The following is a 13,762-nucleotide window of genomic DNA, read 5'->3' on the forward strand; positions in this document are numbered from 1 at the left end:
AGAAACTTTTATGATTTAGACATCTGCTGTAGCTTTCTACTAAAAAACAGAACAATTAATAAATGCTTAATTTATCTCAATAACATTTTTTTCTTCTGAAACTGGAGGAAGATATGAGAGCAATTAATATTTGCATCAATCTGAAGTAGAAATGATAGAATCTTTGGAATTTGGGGAAGAAATAGATTATTCCATTTTAGAATTCATGATAATGGAGAAAAAAACTATGTATAGTCAAATGTCCCAGCAAGTCAAAATCTTCTGAGTCAATTTCTTCCTGTGTTAAATGTTAAATGTCCTAATCTTAAATAGTTATTATAGGATATAGAACAAGATTCACAAAAAAAAAAATCAAATCTACCAGACTCACACTTGTAATTTAGACTCTCCAGAGGGGCAATTGCTACTTGGGGGTCTCATTTCTTTTTATCCTTATGTGTTTTTTTTTTCAAAATTCAAGAAACCTTTTATTGTTTATTTTTTAAATCATTTATGCCATGAATTCATAGGGGATTGGTTCCAACAGCTCAGGTTCCTTGTCATTGGTTCTTATAAAGTGTGCTTCTCTGGGTGGAGCAGGCTGAAGTTTTAGTTGAACCCAAGTCCCTTTTTCTGTGGCTTCTTTCTTCTTCTGATCATTTCCCTTTACCTGCTTCAGGAAGCTATCTCTGCTCTTAGAGTGCTTAATATGCTCAATACACACATTAATTCTCTTGGCTAGAATCTTGCCCTTAACCTGTTTGTTTATGACAATGCCTACAGCAGGCTGTGTAACATTATAGACCCATCCAGTCTTGCCATGCTAACATTTGTGGGGGATTTCTTGCTGAACTGTGCCCATACCCTTGATATCCACACTATCACCTTTCTTGTATATGTGCATATATGTAGCCAGAGGGATGACACCATGTTTCCAAAAGGGCCTAGAAAACATGCATCAAGTCCCTCTGCTTTTTCCTTTTATGTTCATCATTTTGGCAACTCACTGGAATATGGTGGAGCCAGTGGAGAGTTATCCTTATGTTTATGAAGCCCCACTATACCAGATTTAGTTACTTTTTGCAAGCTTCCTGGAGATCAAGTAAATAGCAAACTTGTCCCATATCAACACCCAGCAGAATTTCCTGGTCCACCAGCCAGGACCTTTCTCTCCCTTGGAACCTTATGTGTTGTTATTATTGTTCAGTCATTTCAGTTGTGTCTGGCTCTTTGTGACCACATTTGAAGTTTTCTGGTAAAGATACTGGAGTGGTTTGTCATTTCCTTCTCCAGTTCATTTTACAGATGAGGAGGCTGAGACAAAGATGAAGAGGCTTGCCCAGGATCTAGTTAAGTGTCTGAGACCCTGTTTTAACTCAGATCTTCCTGGCTCCAGACCTCTATCTACTGTGCCATCTATGAACTCTTTCTTTTTAGACTTCAGGTAAGAGACTGCTCTGCCTCTTTTTCCCCATCCTCTTCCATGAGGGGTTGAAGCTTCAAATACTTTCACCTTCCCCTATCTTTAGAGAGCAAGAAATAGCTCAATGGAGGTCAAGATTTCTCATCCATCAAGATAGTAAGAACCAGGATACCTTTGGAATTTATACCTGTCCTCAAACATGGTTCAAGGGCATGCAGAAGATTGGGGATGAGGTGGAGCACTATCTGTCCTATTACACTTTCCTCTTATATTTTTGATATCCTTAGTAAATCCATTGGAATGCATTTGGCACATTTGTCTAGATGACCAGTTCTAGAAAGTTCTCGGAATCCTAGAAAGGCCCAAGCATTGTTCTTTTAAGTACCTCCCTTATGTCTTGCTCCACAAAAAGTTTTTGTGACTCAGAGCTTAATGACTTCCTAAATACTCAAGAGTACTTCATCACTAAATTAATGTCTTAGGACAAGGAGATCGTAACCACCCCCATATACAAAGTTTTGCAAGTTCAACAAATGGTATTCGACAATGTTTATCACAAGTTACTATTTGTTTAGTACTTATAAGGGTTTAACTCAACCAAAGTCACTGCTTAAAGATCCAGATGACATTTACATTTATCTCTAGTTGTTGGATACTTGTAGATAGTTTAGTTTCATTTTCCTTTTGGTAGGAGTTCTGTTTTTCTAAGAATGTTCACAATATCCAGGAAAGGGTATTCCTGTCCTTGTCATTGTTCTTCCTCTCCATCTCTTTAGCCTCCCTTCTTGGGGGATTGGGGGTGGTAAGGCAGTAGTCCATGGCAAGCCTTAGGTTCAATTCATGGAAGTAAATGTGGACTGAAAACCACATGTGGTTTATGGTAGCAAAAACAACTAATGTTGAATCAAAATAAGTTTGTGTTTACAGTAGCAGCAGAGGAAAGCACCAGTAAAATGACTACCTATCAGAAGCCTTACAGCATCACTGACTTAATCAAGACGAAGGCTTCAATGAACCTAATTAGTCACTTTTATTTAAACCACCCTTAAGAATATAATCTTAAGAGTCATGTAGTCATATAACTAGGCAATTACAGATAAGAGAGTTCTCTTAGCTAGATTTATGAACAGATGTGTCATATAATTCTACTTTCCACAGTCAGATAGTAGTCACTTCTATATCTGGAATTAAAAGATACCCTTTGTTCAACGCAATCTTTTTGTATGGAGTGTTCCCCAAATTCTGTGTCTCCTATTCTCTGAACAAAAAGTTTCCAATTTAGCAAAAGGAAGTTGCATGGCTGACATTTACACATGCAAAATAGTACAAAACAAAGAATGAAATTTTGAAAAATTTGAAGTAATTGAATTTTAGCTACAATTAATGATTTCATAGAATAGTCTCTTGTATTAATTCTGTGGGATATCTCCAAGTATTATTAGCATCTGTCTGTCATCCCAGCAGGGTTTAAGGATAAACAGGTGAAAAAAGAAATAAATAGGGAGGTACTTTTCCCAGATAAATGCAACAAAATTCCCTTAACCCAACTGCAACTGTGTTGTTATATTATTAAAGCAAAACTTTAGCAAAGACAGAAAAGTACATGGCCAGGGCAGTGACCAGAATACTCTAAGATTGCGAAGATCCTTCTAATTCTCTCTCAGTCTTGTGTAATTAGGAGCACCAAATCTTCACCCCTGTCCTACATCCAAACCAGTCACATTTTAGCCCTTGTAATTTTGGAGAGTTAGGGTGGTCATTAGACTACTGAATGGTCCATTTATCACTATCCACCTGCTGTTCTGCCCTCCTAAAATAATCTCTGCTGCTTTTTTTTTTGGTCTGATTTTTGGATTCCTCTGAGCCTCATTAACTTTCTCAAAATGTTTGATTTCCAGCCTCTGCCCAAACCACCCTGTTCTATATTGTTTGATATTAAAGACTGTGGAGAACAGCAGAGGAAACACTGGATGAGAGGACAAATGTAACCTCAACATTTTAAAAGGAATCTGTATCTTATAGGCCAGTGATCTTGACTTTGATAACTGGAAATATTTAAGTATCTAGTGAACATCTAGAAAAGGAAGAGATGATCACAAGCTTGGGCTTATTAAGGAACAGCCCATTCCAGTCTAAATTTATTTCCTTTTATGACAAGTCTATTCTATAGATATGATATGCCTAGATTTTAACAAAGGGTTTGCTAAAGTAACTCAGATTATTTTTGTGGGAAAATGATAAGATGAATAGTTGATAGTATGATTAAATGAATTTAGAATTGTTTGAATATCTGGACTCATTAATCATTATTTGGAAGATCTCCAGTGTAGTACAACAGTGTTTTGTGCTTGATCCTGGCTATTAATCATTGATATCAGTGTTTTGGATAAAAGAATATATATAGCATGCTTGTCAAATTTTCAAGACAGAAATCTAAAAGAGGTAGATATGGATGACTGAGTCAGGGTGATCAAAATAGATACATAGGGGAAAATAGAGAAGAGAAGAGAGAGAGAGAGAGAGAGACAGACAGAGACAGAGACAGAGACAGAGACACAGAGACAGAGACAGAGACACAGAGAGAGACAGAGACTGATGGGTGGAGCCTAGAATATAGGACTGAACTTAATGAGATTATATTAATAGTCATAAAATTTAAAGTCTTGCAATTGAGTTCAAGAAATTGACCACATACAAGATAAAAGATGCTAGAACAGACAACAATTTGTTGATCCCTATCTGAAAGTTTTAGTGTACTTCAAATATAAATTAACAATGAGATATATGCATCCTCAACACTTAGCACAGGACCTATCTTATGTAGGCACATAATAAATGTTTGCCAATAGAACGTTTGACTGCATTAAATGTCATAGCTTCCAGAAAAAGGAAGTGATAGTTCTGTTATATTCTTCTATTCTCAGATTGTGCCTGAAATATTATGTTCAGCTCTTGGTCCTAAAGTTTAAGAAGGATCTTGAATTCATTCTGTGTAAGTATTACTAAGAGGCAACTGAGAGAGGGTTTGGGGATCATATGACTTCTCAATAGTCCATGGACAACAAGGGCGCTCAGTGACCATGGGCAACAGACAAAGCAGTTGGGCTTCCATGTCAAAGGATAGCACTGGATATTGAATATGGAGGCTCTATGAAGTTTCAGTTTATTGTTGAATCGTTTCGGTCATGTCCAACTCTTCATGACACCATTTGGTCTGAGGTCAGATTTGAAATTGGAAAAATCAGAAACTGAATTGACTGAAGAAAATTTATGTAGATAAAGTGGAGGAAGATTATGGGGGTGCTTTGTATCAAAGGTTACAGAATTAGGATTTGTTCTGCTAGTCAATGGGAAATTAGGTTCTGCACAAGATGGATCTGATGAGTGATATTTTGAATATGAGGAGTTTTAGGTCAAGTCAGAGAACTTCAATAGATTGCATTTTAAACTATGGCAACCAAATTTCATTAAACTTAAAGTATTTTTTTCTAATTTCCTGACTCCAGGCCATCACTCTATCCACTGCATCATGTAGTTGCCTTGAAGTTTCAGCTACTGGGGAGAATATGTGGATTCAGCAGCAAGCCCAACAATCAGGTAGAAGAAGTAAGAAAGAAATGTTTTAAGGAATGGGCAGGAGGATTTGGGTTTGGAAAGAGTATATTTGGAATTTTAATGGGCATGGCTTTTTTCTAGGCCTTGTATTCCTTGTCTAAGTGTTGCCTCAGGGCACTAAACATAGATCTCTTGAGCAATACATTGAAAATCTTTCAAATTATCAAAACATCATTAATGAATCCAGACATTCAGATGCTTCTAAATTCATTTACTTGTACTATTAACTATTCTTCTTATCATTTCCCCACATAAAAATAGTATGAGTTACTGTGGCAAATCCTTTGTTAAAATTTAGGCATATAATATCTACAAAGTAAACTCATCAAAAAAGGAAATATGGTTAGACTGGAATGGGTTGTTGGACTTTTGTGAACATCACTTCCTTTTGTAGAAGTTCCCACTAGAGGTAAAAAATGGATGTCTCAACTAATATTAAGTAATCTTGCTCAAGCATGATATCTTAATTGTCACAGTTCTTCAGTTTCCTTTTTTTGTAAAATGAGGACAATAGAATTTACCTCCTGAAGTTATTGTGAGATAAAATGAGATAAAATTTATAGAGTTCTTTGTGAATTTTAACATAAATGCTATCTGTTAATAGTAAGACTTGAGTATTTGAAAAGGCAGAATATATGAAGTGTTTGAAGAGGACTAGAATCTCTGGTGTGAAGGCTTGCCAAGTGCTTTTCAGGGCTGCTCATCCACTTTTGGTATCCATTTGGCACTGAACTTTCATCTGTGACTCCAAAAAACTGTAGCATGTGTAGGGCCCATACCTCAGTAAATGATCTCAGGAGATGATCTAAACCAGGTTGAGAGGAACCTCAAACCCATCAATGAGTTAAAGCAGTATCTAACCCAAGCATATGATAACTTCCCCTGATGTAATGGATAAATGAGAAAACTTTGTTCAATGGCTATGAAATTGGGGGAAGCAGGTGCTGTGGAGCACTTAGAGCTTGGATAGATATTGAAAACACCAGGATCATTCACTGCATTCCTGATTATCACCCAGCTGTCTTGACTTTTGTCTTACAACTACTCCAGTGACTCTAGAAGAAAGAATTGGACTGATGATTTTGAGCAATTCTGCTTCACTTAAATCCAATTTATATGCCAGTCATAAGGCATCATCCCAATTTTTTAAAATTTTATTTATGGCAATGGGGTTAAGTGTCTTGCCCAAGATCATACAAGTAGGCAATTATTAAGTATCTGAGGTCAGATTTGGACTTAGGTCCTCCTGACTCCAGGGCCAGTGCTCTATCCACTGCACCGCCTAGCTGCCCCAATATTGTTTTAGCACTATTACCTACCCCAAATTCCTGGGGGGACAGAGAAGTGAAGCAGCAAGTGTGGATGCACTAGGAGCTATAGTCCACTCCCCTCCCAAAGTCTCTGCTCCCCCTCCAGGTACATAATTTTGTTTTCCTATATAGGTAGGTCTCTGTGCCAAGTAGAAGCTATATATACCCCTCTCAGAATCACAAGGCTATTCCTTAGGTAAACTCCTGCTTAGGCAGAAGTGAGGTTACACATATAATCCTAAAAGTCTATAATTATGTGAATTCTACTGCTTCTACTATATTCTACTGTTTCTACTATATTCTACTTATTATGGATATTCAAATGCTCTTGGTGCTTGAAGATAACTTTATGAGTTACAATTTGCTAATCTGCATCAGCAAATTGATTTTTCATAATAGAAATTTCCCACAGGAAAGAAAACATGAGTCTTGTTTGACACTGGATTAAAGAGATAGTGAATGAGAGTAGAATGAAGTGAGAACTAGTTATAGACTGGTGTCTGAAGGCTACACGGAGGAGGTAAAATGTGAGATGTATTTTGAAGCTCTCCGAATTTGAAGTAGTAAAGAGAAGAAAGAAGAATGCAGGGAATCAAAAACCAGAAAAAGGGAAGGGGGGGAAAGAAAAAAGAAAAAAACAAACCTAAATATCTGTAAGTAAAGAAGGAAGTAAATTTAAAAAAAATAATAATAAGTAAATAAATTAATTTTTAAAAACTGGAGTTAAGAAGACCTGTGTTCAAACCCCAATCTCAAATATTTACTGAGTGATCCTGAGTCACCTGTTTGCTACAGTTTCCTCTACTGTACAAAGGGGGTAACAAAAGCACCTATTTCTCAGGGTTGTTGTAAGGATTAAGTGAGATGATATTTGTAATATGCTTAGCACAGTTCCTAGTACAAAGTAGATGCTACAGAATTGTTTATTTTAATATCAACCAAATATTAGAGTTTAGAATAAACAAAACATATATGGAGGATAATGCATACAATTAATCAGGGTATTGACTGTAGAAAATTTATGAAGATAAAGTGAAGGAAGATTATGGGGGTGCTTTGCATCAAAGGATATGGAATTAGGACTTATTCTGCTATTCAATAGGAAATTAGGTTCTTGGAGTCATTCAACTGCATACAGGATGTATCTGATGAGTGATATTTTGAATATGAGGGGTTTTAGGTCATCAGAGAACTTCAGTAGAGTTCATTTTAAACTGTGGTAATTAAACTTCAATCCATTTAAAGCATTTTTCCTAATTGTAGACCTATATGGAAATCTATATCTATACCCCTGTCAAAAATCTTTCTATATTTTTGTCTATCCACTTCTCATCCCCTCATATAAGCTTCACTGTCTCCTTCCATATCATTTACATTAACATTTGGGGTGAAGTCAAGGTGGTGGAGTAATAAGAAGTAACAGAAAGTTCGTACATCATACCTCCTTCAAAAAGATAAAGAAAACCAAATTTTGATTGGGAAATCCAAGAAAACTTCAGAGTAATTTTTTTCTCAAGCCCAAGGAGGTTTAAGAAAACAAACATAGACACCCTCAAGAGTGGGGGCAAGTAGTAGCAAAGATCTCACATCAGGAGAGTAGTGGGTAGATTTTGCCCTAGATTGCATCAATTTGGTATCACTGAAAGCTTTCAGGGCTCTCACCTTAACTGTGAAAGAATGCAAGAGCACAGAAACTCAGACCAGACATTCCCCCCAACAGCTCTTAGAGGCAGACTGGAATTCCACCATCAAGAACTATTATGATGACAAAAAAGTATAAAAGAGAAATTCAAAGGAACTATTACCAAATCAACTATTAGCAAAGTCTAAAAGAAAAATGCAGCTTGAACACAAATCCAATCAGAATGCCTGGAAGAATTAATGCAAGAATTTTCTAAGAGCTACAAATGAATTAAAAAACCAGATAAGAACAAAAGAAGTAACAGCTTGGTACAAGAGGTATAAAACCTTACTCATGACTCTGAAATTAATAAAGGCAGACTGAGGAATATATTTCTGAGTTTTATCAGTTTATTAACATAGCACGTTCAAATCTGTTAATAAAGTGGGATTGGCTACCTCAGGCCAATGACCATAAGAAAGGCAGCTTAGTTTTAAAAAAACAACACAGCAAAATCTTAAATGTTATAAGAGTATCTTCTGATTAGCCTAACATTATATCTTGACAATCTTGATTAGCAGATATTTAATTTTTTTATTTTGAAAAACTGTTTTATTAAATGATAAATTTTATAACAAAAAAGAGAAAAAGATGAGACAGATTGGGAGAAACCTCAAATAACATGACTAGATAGCAAAGCTTATGGGAATGCTATGAATTATAGTCAGTATTTTACAATAAGTTATTAGCAATTTACATTTTCATTTGGAACTTGACAAATTAATTATGTTTATTTAAAAAATCTTCCTCATAACTTTCAAAAATGTCTATTTTCACATTAAATTAAGCATTCTGTTCTAATCAATAATCAGCATCTCATATTGCTCCCAAATTTAGTATTCTTTTCATTTGTTGATCAACCCAGAGAAATAAGACACAGTGCAACAGCTGGATAATGAAGACAGTTAATATATATACAGAATACACAGAGACCAAAAAGGATTGAGGATCTCAAAAAAGAAAAGAAAAAAAAGCAAAAAGCTACAAAATACTTTTAGAAGAAAAACTAGGTATTGATAAATAACTTTCAACTATGAACACCCAAGTTCCTGACTTTTAAATAAATTTTTCAGAGACATGTTAGACATTTTACTTCCAGTCCAATTCTTCCTTTTTTCCTTTCCTAGCTCTCACCCCAAAGTATAGTACCAGGGGATGAGTGTGATGTCTCATGGGCATAAGAAACCGTTGCAGGTGTACTTGTATTCTTGAACATGTGGCTGACAAAATCTTTAAACTTCAGTTACTGTGAACTGTCCATCAGGTAGTTACTGACTACAACTGACTGGTAGTTACGGAGTCTCCACTTTTGGCTGCAAGTTTATCAGCCTATCAGAATTGGAAACAAATATCTCTGCTGAGTTGGGAATAAATGTTGTATAATGTGAGCAGATGTATCTTTACTATCACTACTAGCATCTGATTATGTTTCTTCAACGGAGGCATCTGTTGCTGGTACCCTGATTGAAGGTTGTCATTCATTCTTCCTCTCCCTCTCCCCTTTGACTCCTTTCAGTTATTTTGTCTCCACTGATCTGCAAATGAGCAACAGAATCCTCTAGAGAAATGATGCAAGCAACAGGTGAGCATATTGAAGGACCTGTTAACTGGCCATCTAGAGAAATTAAGAGTCTAACAGAAATAAACATTAAGGACAGCGCAGAAGGCCCAACCTGGGATATATGTTATCCATTCCTTCTGCAGGGCTAAGTCCCAGTTCAGCCTATGTCCAGCTACTCTCTTCTTTGATATATCGATTATATCTCATTTAATTTTCCTATACTATCCATGTACATTTTCCCTAAACTGAACCATATTTTCCAGAACAATAATATACAGAAACCCAGCAATTAATTTTTTAGTGCTCTTTTTTGTTTTGGAGAAAGCTTCTTCCAGCTCCCTGCTGTTGTGTTCATCATACTGCCACCACCCTTTTTTTTTTGTTCATTATACTAACATATTCTCCATTGCCTCTACTTTCTACTTTTTGTTCCTCTGGTGATAGCAAGGTTGACTTGTCAAGAAAATCTCCAGTAATCTCCTGACGACAGAGTGCACATTACTTTCCAAACCATGAAGCTCCCTTTACATGATATATGTTTACAAGGAAGACTGACTAGTTGAACACATGATTTCAGACAGAGGGTATATTCAGGGATAGTAAGAGAAGGTCCCAGATTGGAACCTTCATTTGCCTTCCTTTCTGTGGGAAGCATGTTAATTATGTTTCACCATAGTCAGTCATCTCTAGTCAAGATTCAAATCTAGGCTCTGACACATAATGTCTATGTAAACCTGGCAAAGTCACCACCTCCCAATTTCCAACTATCTAAGACTGAAAGATACATTAGTAGAGGAAATTTTCTTATTTCTTTTAGATTTCTCATTGATATTTGTTATAAGAATAAAATCTCTTGTTCACAGGCAGTTAGTAAAGTACTTTTTCCTATCTATTGGTCCATTCTTTGTGTTGCAAAGGGGAACCCTATTTATATTAATTTCTCTGTGAACTAGCATTATTGATTTTATTTCAACAGTTAGCTTAAAAATAATATAGTCATTATTTTTATCAAAACACTTAAATAAAATTAGGCTGCTTCTTCTGGGTCACTGCTGTGGCCATTTCACAATCTTTTCTCTCTAGGCAACAACCCCATAGCATGGACCCTGTGGATGCTTGGAAGAAGATATTTTAATGAGGAGAAAGGATTAAGAGTGACTTCAGCTCCTCCATATTACTTCCTCTTTGGGAGATGGGAGTAATTCTCAGATGTTAGTGAAACAGGAGAATTCTGGCACAGAGAAATATTGTAATTTTCTTTTTGTCTGGGAAACAAATCTTGTAAATTTTTTCTGTACTTTTCCCCCTTTTATATTGACTTTTGTAAACACATTTAGATCCCTATTTCTTTAATCCTAAACCACTTTAGACTTAACAGTAATTGCTCATATGCCTGACCTTGGTCACATATACTTGTTCCTAGGGCAGGCACAGTAGATGAAGCACCCCCTTGGAGTAAGCAGTAGATGCTACCTCACACCAAGTGTTAACCACTCCTTAAATGCTGCCCCATTCCTCCTACTACAGAAGTATATTTAAACATCTGGCTCTCTGTTCACCCCTTTCTCCTATTTTAGCAGCAGTCTCCACTCCTGGTGGTGCCCTTCCATCAATTCATTTAAGTTTCAATTTTGCAACCATACCCCCCCCCCCAATACAAGACTTGAATTTCCTGGAAGCTGCTCAGCAGATTATGGGAACAGTGCCACTGGATTGCTTCAGACCTCTGCCTTTTGTTCTTGATTAATGAAAACATTCTTGGCAAATGCTTTTACTCTGGTCCTACTCTCACAGGTCTAAGAATTTCACCTCTAGTGGCATAATACTAATGCCCCCTTGCCATCACTCTTAATTATGACCCCAGTTCTGAAAACCAATGAAATAGAATCAGGATCCTATTCCATTATTTCTAGCTGAGGGTATCTAGGCAACTTTGTCTTGCTTTGAATACTCTAATTTTTTCAAAGTAAAGCTTCAGGCCCCAGGGATACTCAGCTAAGAGAATTGAGGAGGTGCTAAGAGGCAGGGACTGGAACAGGCAGTGGCTCACCTTGTGGCAGACAACCAACTTAATCACAAGATCCAACTATGAGTTTTTTTAAATGCAGCAATTTTAATTTACCAATTGGAGCTGGAATCACTGAAGCTGCTGGCACCAGATTTGCCCTCCAATGGATCCTCATTAAAGGATTTAAAGTGTGCTCATTCCAATTACAGGGCATCAGAAAGAGTCCAGTATTGTTATTTTTCCCAAGTCCTGGGATTTCTGACTTTTCTCCTTTATTGTCCTCTGTTAATTGGCCCTCTTTGAGTTTTTGTTTCTGTTTTGTTTTGTTTGCTTAATCTTTCTCTGAGGTTTCTTTTCTCCAGGCTACAAGGAATACATCTCTAATGGTGGCCTTTGAGAGAGACACCTGTGGTTCCTTTGGGTGATGAAATCACCAGACTCTTGACTCAGGAGGATAAGAAAAGGCATAGACTTTAATTCCCAGGTTGCTGCAAAAGTTCACAGGTTACTACAAAAAAAAAATTGGGTTCTTTAACAAGATAAAGAAAGTGAGTTTTTAAGAAGATAGAAAGGTTAAGCAAAGAAAAACAGTTACAAATTAGGCTGGATGAGATTAGAAAAGGCAATTAAGAAAGGGAAACAAGGGAAATAGCCGTGAGATGGTGTCAGGGCTTAGTCATAGATCCAGCCATGTGGAGCTGGGACCTCATTGGTCCAGCAACATGGAACTGGGATCACACAGATCCAGTAAGGAGAAAGGAAGGGGAAAGGAACCAGGGCAGGCTGCTGCCAGTCAGTCAAACAGAACAGGAGAAAGGAATTGTTGCCGAATAGTAGAGATTGAAGACAATCTGAATTTAAAACTGCTCAGGATTTTATTATGGCAAAATATTACAAATATAAAGATTGAAACTAGAAAAGCAGTAACCATTTTAAGAATGTAGCTACTGGCTACTTGAGTTCAGATCTGCCCATGAGGAATCATTATTCAGACTAGGGAAAACAAGGATGGAAATAAAACAAAAATTTATTTTAAAACGTTACAACACATGGTGTGGGGGGGAGATAAAAGAACAGCCAAGCAGAGTTGACTGGGCCATGTTCAGAGAAGACTGCTGCCCTGAGTAGGAATCCAGCCCAGGTTTTTATGTCTTGCCTCTCATCCAGAGGGCAAAATGTGAACTCCCTTTCTCGTACTGTATTGGGAATTAGGTAGAACAAATTTTACATTAAACAATGAATCAATGGTACATCAAAAATGTGGATCTCCACTCAATTTGACAAAATTCTAGATTCATAGTTCTCTATATCTTTTCCATGGTAGTCAAATTACATCTCCACCCACTTTCTTTCTGTTACATTCACAATTCTCTTCATCTTTCCCTGCATCAAGAATAGACTTGGTGAAGTTTGAGTGAAAGTGAGTGAATTGAGAGAAAGAGAGAGAGAGAGAGAGAGAGAGAGAGAGAGAGAGAGAGAGAGAGAGAGAAGGGCAGGCAGCCTTGAGACTTGGCTTAGTAGGACCATATGGTGGGGGGGGGGGCTTGTGGAGGAACTCATTCTGCTAGAGTCAAAGAAGAAGAAAGAAGAAGGGGGGGGGGGGGGGAAGAGAGCAAAAGGCTCTATGTTTTCGTGTTAAATAACCTTCTGTGGTAGATTGGGCAAGAGGGGTGGTCCTACACATTGGGCCCATATCTTCCTGTCCCAAGGTGAACAACCTCTAAGTTCAACATGTCATTTCCAGTCAAGCTAACTGTACTGATCCCTCCCATCCAAAAGCCAAGTGAGAGGAAAATGGATACACAGCAACCAGATATAATCAACAGGGGGTCATTTACATCTCAGGAGCAAATAGCCCTCCACAATTAATAAGATTTTTAACAGCATTAAAGTTATATTCATAATTCTCTACATCATAATGAGCATATGGCCAGAATCTCTTTAAATATACTTGTGTGGAGGGAGATTTGAGGGCAGCATTTAAGGAATGGTTAACACCTGGAGTGAGGTAGCATCTACTGCAAACTGCTTTTGGCAGTGCAGTGCAGTGCTTCCCCTCCTGTACCTGCCCCTGGGGCAAATGTACATGACCAAGGTCAGGCACATGAGCAACTATTGTTAAGTACAGAGTGACTTGGAATTAAAGATAGAGTGATCTAAATGAGATTTACAAAAGGAAAAAAAC

General features: G+C 37.1%; 1 long non-coding RNA gene and 1 pseudogene across 1 annotated transcript in view; one reads left to right on the forward strand and one right to left on the reverse strand.

Moving 5' to 3' along the window:
* Window positions 1-1,298: 1,298 nt before the first annotated feature.
* Window positions 1,299-13,762, forward strand: part of LOC141520633 (uncharacterized) — a 37,361-nt gene continuing 24,897 nt past the window's right edge. The window contains exons 1-3 of the long non-coding RNA XR_012477691.1: window positions 1,299-1,423; window positions 4,327-4,394; window positions 4,909-4,999. This is a non-coding gene — a long non-coding RNA (uncharacterized LOC141520633). The remainder of the gene's footprint in view (window positions 1,424-4,326; window positions 4,395-4,908; window positions 5,000-13,762) is intronic.
* LOC141507434 (E3 ubiquitin-protein ligase RNF146-like) lies at window positions 9,333-10,230 on the reverse strand (annotated as a pseudogene).

Source organism: Macrotis lagotis, chromosome 1 (assembly GCF_037893015.1).
Source record: "Macrotis lagotis isolate mMagLag1 chromosome 1, bilby.v1.9.chrom.fasta, whole genome shotgun sequence".
Lineage (NCBI taxonomy): Eukaryota > Metazoa > Chordata > Mammalia > Peramelemorphia > Peramelidae > Macrotis > Macrotis lagotis.